Source organism: Rhinatrema bivittatum, chromosome 1 (assembly GCF_901001135.1).
Source record: "Rhinatrema bivittatum chromosome 1, aRhiBiv1.1, whole genome shotgun sequence".
In the NCBI taxonomy this organism is placed as follows: Eukaryota; Metazoa; Chordata; class Amphibia; order Gymnophiona; family Rhinatrematidae; genus Rhinatrema; species Rhinatrema bivittatum.
The window spans coordinates 101,946,857-101,958,821 of NC_042615.1; the positions used below are offsets into that span (position 1 = coordinate 101,946,857).

Genomic DNA, 11,965 nt, shown 5'->3' on the forward strand with positions numbered 1-11,965 from the left:
TGTGATCTTCCTGCACACAGTGCCCTATCCCTAATACCAGGGGTGTTGTGATCTTCCTGCACACAGTGCCCTATTCCTGATACCGGGGGTGTTGTGATCTTCTTGCACACAGTGCCCTATTCCTGATACCGGGGGTGTTGTGATCTTCCTGCACGCAGTGCCCTATTCCTGATACCGGGGGTGTTGTGATCTTCTTGCACACAGTGCCCTATTCCTGATACCGGGGGTGTTGTGATCTTCTTGCACACATCCCGGTAACAGGGATAGGGCACTGCATGCAGGAAGATCACAACACTCCTGGTAACAAGAATAGGGCACTGTGTGCAGGAAGATCACAAACACCCCTGGTATTAGGAATAGGGCACTGTGTGCAGGAAGATCACAACACTCCTGGTATTAATAGGGATAGGGCACTGCATGCAGGAAGATCACAACACCCCTGGTATCAGGGATAGGGCACTGTGTGCAGGAAGATCACAATACCCCCGGAGGAGTGAGGGTCAGGCAGCTCCCCCCTGTCTGTGAAGCTAGGTAGTATGCAGGGAAGGAGCTGTTTCAGCCTCACCTTCCTCCCCCCCCCCCTCAACCCACACACCATTCACTGGCTGGGGCATGGGGGAGGGGAGGAGTGAGGGTCAGGAAGCTTCCCCCCTGTCTTGTGAAGCCAGCCTCTCACTAGCAATGCAGGGAGGGGAGCTGTCTCAGACTTCACCATCCTCCCCCCCCCCCCTCACCCACACAACATTCAATGCTGGGACATGGGGGAAGTCAGGAGTGAGGGTCAGGCAGCTCCCCCCTGTCTGTGAAGCCAGCCTCTCACTAGTAATGCAGGGAGGGAGCTGCCCTCAGCCTTCACCATCCTACCCCCCCTCACCAACACACCATTCACTGGCTGGGGACATGGGGGAAGTCAGGAGTGAGGGTCAGGCAGCTCCCCCCTGTCTGTGAAGCCAGCCTCTCACTAGTAATGCAGGGAAGGAGCTGTTTCAGCCTCACCATCCTCCCCCCCCTCACCCACACACCATTCACTGGCTGGGACATGGGGGAAGTCAGGAGTGAGGGTCAGGCAGCTCCCCCCTGTCTGTGAAGCCAGCCTCTCACTAGTAATGCAGGGAGGGAGCTGTCTCAGCCCTTCACCATCCTACCCCCCCCCCCCCTCACCCACACACCATTCACTGGCTGGGACATGGGGGAAGTCAGGAGTGAGGGTCAGGCAGCTCCCCCCTGTCTGTGAAGCCAGCCTCTCACTAGTAATGCAGGGAAGGAGCTGTTTCAGCCTCACCATCCTCCCCCCCCCCCTTCACCCACACACCATTCACTGGCTGGGGACATGGGGGAGGGGAGGAGTGAGGGTCAGGAAGCTCCCCCTGTCTGTAAAGCCAGCCTCTCCCAAGTATGCAGGGAGGGAGCTGTCTCAGACTTCACCATCCTCCCCCCCCCCCCCTCACCCACACAACCATTCACTGGCTGGGACATGGGGGAAGTCAGGAGTGAGGGTCAGGCAGCTCCCCCCTGTCTGTGAAGCCAGCCTCTCACTAGTAATGCAGGGAGGGAGCTGTCTTCAGCCTTCACCATCCTCCCCCCCCCTCACCCACACACCATTCACTGGCTGGGGACATGGGGGAAGGTCAGGAGTGAGGGTCAGGCAGCTCCCCCCTGTCTGTGAAGCCAGCCTCTCACTAGTAATGCAGGGAAGGAGCTGTTTCAGCCTCACCATCCTCCCCCCCCCCTCACCCACACACCATTCACTGGCTGGGACATGGGGGAAGTCAGGAGTGAGGGTCAGGCAGCTCCCCCCTGTCTGTGAAGCCAGCCTCTCACTAGTAATGCAGGGAGGGAGCTGTCTCAGCCTTCACCATCCTACCCCCCCCCCCCCTCACCCACACACCATTCACTGGCTGGGACATGGGGGAAGTCAGGAGTGAGGGTCAGGCAGCTCCCCCCTGTCTGTGAAGCCAGCCTCTCACTAGTAATGCAGGGAGGGAGCTGTCTCAGCCTTCACCATCCTACCCCCCCCTCACCCACACACCATTCACTGGCTGGGACATGGGGGAAGTCAGGAGTGAGGGTCAGGCGGCTCCCCCCTGTCTGTGAAGCCAGCCTCTCACTAGTAATGCAGGGAAGGATCTGTTTCAGCCTCACCATCCTCCCCCCCCCCCCCTCACCCACACACCATTCACTGGCTGGGACATGGGGGAAGTCAGGAGTGAGGGTCAGGCAGCTCCCCCCTGTCTGTGAAGCCAGCCTCTCACTAGTAATGCAGGGAGGGAGCTGTCTCAGCCTTCACCATCCTACCCCCCCCCCCCTCACCCACACACCATTCACTGGCTGGGACATGGGGGAAGTCAGGAGTGAGGGTCAGGCAGCTCCCCCCTGTCTGTGAAGCCAGCCTCTCACTAGTAATGCAGGGAAGGAGCTGTTTCAGCCTCACCATCCTCCCCCCCCCTTCACCCACACACCATTCACTGGCTGTGGCATGGGGGAGGGGAGGAGTGAGGGTCAGGAAGCTCCCCCCTGTCTGTAAAGCCAGCCTCTCACTAGTAATGCAGGGAGGGAGCTGTCTCAGACTTCACCATCCTCCCCCCCCCCCCTCACCCACACACCATTCACTGGCTGGGACATGGGGGAAGTCAGGAGTGAGGGTCAGGCAGCTCCCCCCTGTCTGTGAAGCCAGCCTCTCACTAGTAATGCAGGCGGGATAGGCACTGCATGCAGGAAGATCACAACACCCCTGGTATCAGGGTTAGGGCACTGTGTGCAGGAAGATCACAACACCCCTGGTGTCAGGGTTAGGGCACTGTGTGCAGGAAGATCACAACACCCCTGGTATCAGGGATAGGGCACTGAGTGAGGAAGATCACAACACCCCTGGTATCAGGAATAGGGCACAAGTTCTAGTCATATTGACTGATCACATTACTTTTTATGTCAACTACCAACAGTTTCCATTTCCCATCCCCCCCAACCATCACCTCAGTTGGAACCTTGGTAACATCAATAGATAAGAGGGCAGCCAGCCAATAGAATACATATTCATTCCTAACTGACCTTTACTGACCTGTAAAGTGTCAATAATTTGTATCATTTTCTGTTAGTGTTCCTGAGTTTCCATTTCCATTTCCCATCCCCCCAACCATCACCTCACTGGGAACCTGGTAACATCAATAGATAGGAGGGCAGCCAAGCCAATAGGAATACATATTCATTCCTTTACTGACCTGGAAAGTGTCAATTTGTATCATTTTCTGTTAGTGCGCACTAACTCCCATTAGTGCGCACTAACACGATTAACGATTTTTAACGATAAATCATTAGAATTTCTATTGTATTGTGTTCTATAACGATTTAAGACGATATTAAAATTATCGGACGATTAATTTTAATCGTTAAAAAACGATTCACATCCCTAAAGACTATTCCATGTACCATTGCTAATGGCAGTGGCTATCCTCTAAGTGAACTTAATAGCAGGTAATGGACTTCTCCTCCAAGAACTTATCCAATCTTTTTTTAAACACAGCTATACTAACTGCACTAACCACATCCTCTGGCAACAAATTCCAGAGTTTAATTGGGTGTTAAGTAAAAAAGAATTTTCTCCGATTAGTTTTAAATGTGCCCCATGCTAACTTCATGGACTGCCCCCTAGTCTTTCTACTATCCAAAAGAGTAAATAACCGATTCACATCTACCCATACTAGACCTCTCATGATTTTAAACATCTCTATCATATCCCCCCTCAGCCGTCTCTTCTCCAAGCTGAAAAGTCCTAACCTCTTTAGTCTTTCCTCATAGGGGAGCTGTTCCATTCCCCTTATTTTGGTAGCCCTTCTCTGCACCTTCTCCTTCGCAATTATATCTTTTTGAGATGCGGCGACCAGAATTGTACACAGTATTCAAGGTGCGGTCTCACCATGGAGCGATACAGAGGCATTATGATATTTTCCGTTTTATTCACCATTTCCTTTCTAATAATTCCCAACATTCTGTTGCTTTCTTGACTGCCGCAGCACACTGAAACTGACGATTTCAATGTGTTATCCACTATGATACCTAGATCCTCTTTCTTGGGTAGTAGCACCTAATATGGAACCCAACATTGTGTAATTATAGCATGGGTTATTTCTTACTATGCTGAGAGAATTGGTATGGTTTAACAACTATTTTATATTTGATTCTAAATATCTTTTTACAAATTCAAGGGGTTGCCATGGGGGCCACAGTAGCCCCTGATATAGCCAATTTATACATGGTGGCATTTGAAGAAAAAATTCTGTATACCTCCACTTGGTACCAGAAGCTCCTCTTGTGGTGCTGCTATATTGATGATATATTCTTTATTTGGACATCAAATGTGGAACATCTACTAGAGTTTTTAAGTTGGCTGAACAGACAAGATCAATATTTGAATTTTACCATTTGCTACCATTATAGTTCCGTCGCGTTTTTAGATGTTACAGTCTCTTAAGACGTGAATTATTTTACCAATACACTATTTAAGAAAAACACAGACTGAAACCATTGTTTGTCCTATTCCAGTTTTCATCCTAAGAATTTGAAAGACAGTCTGCCAATCAGTCAGTTTCTTCGGCTGCTGCATATCTGCTCCTCAGCTGAGGAGTTGAAAACACAGCCAAGTGATCTGTACCTTCGATTTTCCTTGACCAGTGAAAAAAAAAGGCTTATAAAAGAGCGTGATTTTCAAGTCACTCTTTATTGTTATATTATAAAGCCAGAACTACTGACCACCAGTTAACATGCACATTATGTTACACGGACTGTGCAAAGGATATTTTGAATTTTCTACGGACACTTTGGCCAATACTGGCCGTACATGATATTTTTTTAATACTTTCCCAAGAATTTCATTTTCACATGGCAGTAACATCTGTGATATTGTGATTCATTCTGATTTGGGATCCTCTAATAAGGCTGATATTAAATATTCAGCACCTGGACATTTTCCGTGTGGGAGTTATGATATGTGCTCTTTGTTTTTAACAGGCTCTCAGTGGCAGCAATCCTACCTCATGTTGGAAATTAGTTCTCCACGAGTGCAAACTGTCTTACTGGCACTTTTTAATAAAATGGAACAGTTCTGGATTTTTTAATTGGATACAGCAGCTCCTCATGGTCTTAATGAAATTATTAATTGGTGTTCTTTTATTTAAATGTCATTGATATCCTATAGGTTTATTTTGTTTTGCATCACTTCTTGTTCTGCTTTAAATCCTTCCCATTGCCTCCATGTCTTACAGCGTTGATTCAAATGCCGAAAGGACTGACCCTCAGCGAGAAAAGGACAACTTACTCCATTCTTGTTAATGAAGGCTTGTAATTAATAACCAGTAAACTAAAGTTGGGACTAATTTAGCAACATAGAATAGAGAATCACCCATACTCAGTGGAGTCCAATGAAGTGGGGAAAGCAGGTGGTGCACAGGTACTGGAACATCAAGGCACACAGCTGAAAGCCAAGATGATGGTGAGAAAGACAGGAGGAGGAGTCCCATTGTCCTCGCCACATGGAGGAGCAATTTGTGGAAAGGCTGGGATGGATGTCTTTGAGGGCACTCCTGAGCAGCTGGACAACATGTCAAGCCACAGCCAGTAAGTTCACCTCACCTGTAAATGGGCAGCAGCAATGGGTGTATACATTCGGCATTAGATGCCAACAATTCAAAGAAGCAAAGTGCACCTCTGATGTGAAAAGAAAAAAGGATAGTAACTGCCATTGGTACTTATGTCTTATGTTTTGTTTCAGCAAAATAAAAAGAGCATGAAAATAATTTGAATAGTCCTTACAATTGTAATCACACAAGTTGTTAAACTTTATTAGTATACTGGAACTCCACACGTTTTCAGTTAAAAAGGTCCACTTGATACAAAGTGATGTTCCCTGACATAGTCACCATGTTTCGCCCCATGGGCTCCATCGGGAGGGACCATCAAGTACAATTCTGACAAGCTGATTTACAGATTTTTAACTAAAAACTTGTAGAGTTCCAGTATACTAATAAAGTTTAACAACTTGTGTGATTACACTTGTAAGGACTATTCATATTATTTTCATGCTCTTTTTCTTTTGCTGATTTCCATATCGAGCATTGAACTTATCTCCGATACTCTTGTGCTATGTTTTGTTTCCACAGCTCTCACCCATGAAGCTTCTGTTCCAAGCCAGGAAGCCCAGGGACCAGCCAGGAAGCACAACACCCCCTTTGGACAGGCCCTTCCTCATGGATTCCCAGATGTAGGTCAGCGAGGAGGAGGAACAGCAGCAGGCACCGGCTCAGGAGCCATTGGTGATGCTGGAATCTCTGGGTCCACCCAGTCCACTCAATGTGTCCCTCATACTCTCTGGTTTCATGGAGGAACAGAGCCTTGAGTAGGAGCCTATACAATCTGCACAACCTAGAGCCACCAGACCACAGCACCAGCCTGAAGTACCACACCCTCAGCAGAAGTAGCCCCAAGCCCGGTCATGCCAAATTTAGATGCTCAAATTCTAGCACCAGGACTGGGACCAGCCCCTGTACCCGCATCAATATCCCTGCCACCAACAAACGAGTCCATGCATGAGCAGCTTGACCAGCTGGAAAGGAGGCATGGGGTACACCTCAGACACATGAGCAGAACTACTGTGCCTCAGGAAGGCTATAAACAGGGAGAATCAGGTCCTCCAAGAGCAAACCTCTGCTAACACATAGAACATGATGTCCTTGTTTGCTACAATGAACAGCATGACAAACATTCTGACGCAGATCCTACAAAGGATGCCCGAGCCACCATCATGCATCACCTTGCATCACTGGAATCCACACCCCATAGTAGTCCACGGGCTGAAGGGTGTGGATGCCAGAAGAGTAGGCCCCAAAAATCCATGCCTCCCCAAAATAGCAAACCATGATGTGGCAATAGGCCATGAAGACCGGAAACATCTGGCCTCTAAGGCTAAGGAACAAGTCTTGGAGGGCAAGCCTGGCTAGGCCTCTGTACAGAGTTTGTGTGCTATCTAGATGAAAGAAGCCTACTGGGCGCATTCTCACTACAGAGTTCCTATGCCATCTAGATGGAAGAAGCCTGCTGGGCCTATCCTCACTACAGAGTTCCTGTGCCATGTTGATGGAATTAACATGCTGGGCCCATCCTCACTATAGAGTTCTCAAACCATCTAGATGAAAGAAGACTTCTGGGCCCATCCTCACTACAAAGTTCATGTGCCATCTAGATGGAAGATGCCTGCTGGGCCCATGGAAGAAGCCTGCTGGACTCATCCTTACTACAGAATTTCAGTGCCAGCATGCAGAAGGGATGGTGTACTGTCAACCATTTATGTCTAGCAGCCTAACTCTAAAGCCCTCTTTGATGCTCTGGCCATATTCCATCCTCCTTGAAGCAGCTATAGTCACACTCTAGCTGCTGCCTCGTCTCATCTCCTGCTCTGGCTGCTGGTGTCTCATCTCATCTTATCTCCTGCTGCTGCTGGTGTCCCATGGTGCTGGTGTTTCATCTCATTTCAACTCCTGTTGCTGCTGCTTCCAGGCTGCTGGTGCCTCATCTCATCTCAGTTGCTGCTGCTGCCTCCATGCCTCTGGTGTCTCATCTCAGCTCCTGCTTCTCCTGCCTCCATGTTGCTGGTTCTCCTCCTGGGCCTCCTGCCTTCATGCTGCTAGGTTTCTTTCTGGGCCTCCAGCTTCTATGCTGCATTCTTTGGTCCTGGTCCTACTGTCTCCATGCTGTGCTCTTTGGTCCTGCAGCCTTCATGCTGAACTCTTTGGTCCTGGTCCTGCTGCCTCCAATCTGAGCTCTGCTGCCTTGGCCCTTAGGCTGTCCCCTTGAGTGCACACTTTCAACATGGACTGTAAGGGCCTTTTACTTGAACTCTGCTGACTTGGCATTTCGGCTGTCCCCTTGAGTGCAATCTCTCAACATGGACTGTCTGGGGCCTTTGCTTAGCATTCACATTGCAAAGCTGCTATCAGCCACAACATTAAAGGTGTACAGTACCTATTGGGGGGGAAGGGGGTGTGCGCACTTCCAATTTCTATGTTCTTAGTTGTAATCATGTTTGTGGCAAAAAGATAATATGCTAAGCTTGTATATATAATGATGCCGTTTCAAACAATCAGGCCAATTCAGAACGGATCACAGGAGAACGGGTGCTCTGTATGGAGCGCCCACTCTCCCAGCACTTGTGAAGTCACCTCTCCTGGGTGCGTGATCCTATATTTAATTGAGGGGCCATGCTAAAAGTAGGTGCTAGAGATGATTACACAACCCTAGTGCCTCCTTGGCTCAGGAGAGGTAGCTCTGTTTGCTTTTCTATACACTTTTTTGGGCTGCTCATAAAATGAGGGGATTAGCCACACATTTTACTTACAAAATGCCAGGTGACTAACTAATAGCCTCATCAACATGCATTTGCATGTGATGTGCACTATTAGTTTTCAGGGGTTTTGGCAACGTGTTTTGAGGTGATAAACCCTTTACAGTATAAGGGGTAATAGACGCCCCTTGAAAATATGCAGCCAAACCCATATTAAATAGTGCGTACAGCTGAGCACACTTTACAGAATTGGTTTACACAGAATGTGCTGTTCATTCAATATACAATGGTTAGTGCTATTTGATACCTTGTCCTTGCAGAATGTGATTACCTAAGACATGTAATTTATTTCAAACAGTGGACTATATGTGTTCGCTAATACAGTGTTCACTGGTTTGAAAAAGACTTCCTGGTTGGCTCTTTTCATTGAGATGTTTTTGTGTTAATGGTTCACTGGGAACAAGATTTGACCTCCATATGACCTTGCATGCTAGAATGTCCTTGCACATTCCAAGTTGCCACTTATCTAGCAAGCAAGACTATATGGTTTAGGCCATACAATTGAACACTCGGTGTATGCTCCTAAGGAAGACAGTAAGCGATAAAGAAGAAGCTCATTACTGGGGACCTTCAATCTTTCCTCTTTTTGCCGCCTTCACACTGCATACTCTTTGCTAACTCCTGCTTACATGGGCCTGTATGTGAGTTGGTCAGTAGCTAGTTGGTGTGCACAATATGTTGTATACATGTATTACTTGTGTGGTGTTAAGGGGAAGTTAGAATCATCATCACACAAGGCTGAATCTTCGCACCCCTTACTTCTGTCATGACTGAAATGCTATCTGTAATCAAACATTTGTAGCTTTCACACTAAACCAAATATGATTTCTACTTGCTGACTGTTGGAACAGTATCAGCTGATATGTGACAAATTGGGAGGAGGAGTGAAGGAGTAATGTCTTGTCCACAATAGCCCCAAGTGATGAGCATAGGGCCTAGAGGGCTGCTGCTGCTGATTAGAACAGTTAGACTTCCACTGACTGACTACCATCCCTGTACTGGCATTGCTTGTGGATATGAATACTTCATGTAAGGTAAGGGTTACCTTACAGGTAGCAACCAGATCCCAAAGGCAGCCCACAACAGGCTATATTCTCAACTGTCAGAGGTGCCCATTCTCAAGAGTGCAAGCACTCAATCACTGCTCTTCAAAATGCAAAATGAATGCTCACACACTGTCTGCTCTGAGGTATGGATTGCTGTGGCAAAGGAGGGACGTTCGAGTGCAACAGCACCCCCAGACACGGACATTGACAGAGACAAATGCAGCATGTCCCTCACCAAGTCGCATATTCACACAGTTATGTTTTGTGTACGCACTACCTATAGCACTTCCTGCACCTACACATGACCAATGCGTACGTTCCTGGAATGTTTGTCCTCAAATAACATTGCTGTATGTGGCTGCTTGTCCCTAACTGCTAATGAGCTAGTCTGAGTCCTTCCTCGGCACTGATTATCTATAACCTGCCATATTGAACAAATCTGTCAGAGGCACATATGATGATACATCCAAGGGTATCAAGGGAACAAAGAAATTCTGGCAGCTTTGTTATCTGACTTTTTCAATGCTTCTTTAGAATCAGGAGTTGTTTCAGAGGTATAGAGATAGGTGGATATGATTACTCTTCACAAAAGAGAAAGTAAGGAGGAGGCTGAGAATTACAAGCTGGATAATCTGAACTTTGTAGTGAGTAAATAAATGAAATTGTAGCTAAAACAGAGAATAGTGCAGTTTCTGAAATCCAATGGATTGCAAAATCCAGAGAAAGGTCTTATTAAGTAAATCTGATCTATTTCTTTGATTGGATCATGGAAAAGCACTAGATGTGCTTCAATTTCAATAAGGCATTTGACAAGGTTCGCATAGAACATAAGAGCATTAGAAGTTGCCATACTGGGTCAGACCAAGGGTTTATCAAGCCCAGCATCCTGTTTCCAATGGTGGCCTTATATGAACTGCTCCAGTGCTTTGGCAATAGGTCATCTTGCTTGAGAAGTGCATTGTTACCATGTTCCATTTCTGGATTCATGTTTCTGGTTCCTGTTCCTGTTGGCTATTCAGTCCATCTTGAGTACTTCTCCCAGTGGTCAGTATTTCCTTGTCTATCTTCAACATCTCACCAGCTCCTATGATTCTCTGTCTTCCTCCTAATTCTCTGCCCCTTGGATTGGATTCTGGTTTTGACCTTTGATTAGCTCTGACTCTGTCTTGATTGGATATCTGGCTTGACCCTCAGACTGGACCCTGATGCTGCCTAATCTCATAGAAACTTAGAAACATAGAAATGACGGCAGAAGAAGACCAAACGGTCCATCCAGTCTGCCCAGCAAGCTTTCACACGTATTTTTTTTCATACTTTTCTGTTACTCTTGTCCCTTTAAATAACTTTTTTGGTTCGATTTCCCTTCCACCCCCACCATCGTAGATAGCAGTGCTGGAGCTGCATCTAAGTGAAGTATCTAGCTAATTGGTTTGGGGTAGTAACCGCCGTAATAAGCAAGCTACTCCCACGCTTGTTTACCCAGCTTGTGCAACTCAGTCCTTGTTGGTTGTTTGAATACAAATCCTCTTTTCTTCATACCCCCTGCCATTGAAGCAGTGAGCTGCGCTGGATATGTATTCTAAGTGAAGTATCAGGCTTGATTAACTGCCGTTACAAGCAAGTTACACCCATGCTTATTTGTTTTACCCAGACTATGTAATTCAGACCTCGTTGGTAGTTGTCTGAATATAAATAATCTTTTCTTCATTCCCCTGCTGTTGAAGAAGAGAGCTGTGCTGGATATGCATTGAAAGTGAAGTATCAGGCATTTTTGGTTTGGGGTAGTAACCGCCATAACAAGCAAGCTACTCCCCTGCTTTTATGTGGATGCAAATCCTTTTTTCCACACTTCCTCTTGCCGTTGAAGCATAGAGCAATGTTGGAGTTGCATTAACCATGTGTATGTTTATTGAATAAGAATCGACCACTGCCTTCTCACTGTATCTGCTTGTCCTCTGCCTGCCATGGCCTTTGCCTGGACCTCAGCACTCTTTGAACACTGCCTGAACCGACCACAGGCTGAATTTGACCTTGTCTGTCTGCTGCCTGCCCAGATCACTGCCTGCCCAACTTCACCTCTTCCTCCATGCTGGCCCATATCAACTCAATTCCAATGGATATTCATCTCCACAGAGGCACACACCTAAGACCAGCCAGTCCCATATCTCAAGGGCTCAACCTAAGGGAAACGTGTGCTGGTATTGGTGAAGTTTCAGTTGGGCCTTTGTTCCCGCTATCTCCTCCCACCAATGGTGGGGACCTGCAGGGTTCTTCCATGCAGGTAGCGCCAACTGCACCTCAGACTAGGGGTCCATGTTCTCAACACTTATCTGATTAAGGTGGTCATTCATCAAATTGCGATGGGCCGTTATTGCTATTTGAAAATGTAAATTAGGGAAAGGGGAGGAGTTTGGGTAAGGTTCAGGTAAATTAGGTGCCTATAGCACTGCGGGCAATAATGTATTACACTTTATCGCCCTTAGTAGCACTGAAAATAGCTACAGCTATTTCATTGGTGCTACGGGGGTGA

The 11,965-nt window shown here is 47.1% G+C and overlaps 1 long non-coding RNA gene across 1 annotated transcript in view; it reads left to right on the forward strand.

Moving 5' to 3' along the window:
- The window catches only part of LOC115078148, a 51,697-nt gene extending 40,918 nt beyond the window's left edge, over nt 1-10,779 (forward strand). Inside the window, exons 2-3 of the long non-coding RNA XR_003853080.1 lie at nt 5,259-5,610; nt 6,153-10,779. This is a non-coding gene — a long non-coding RNA (uncharacterized LOC115078148). The remainder of the gene's footprint in view (nt 1-5,258; nt 5,611-6,152) is intronic.
- Nucleotides 10,780-11,965: the final 1,186 nt, after the last annotated feature.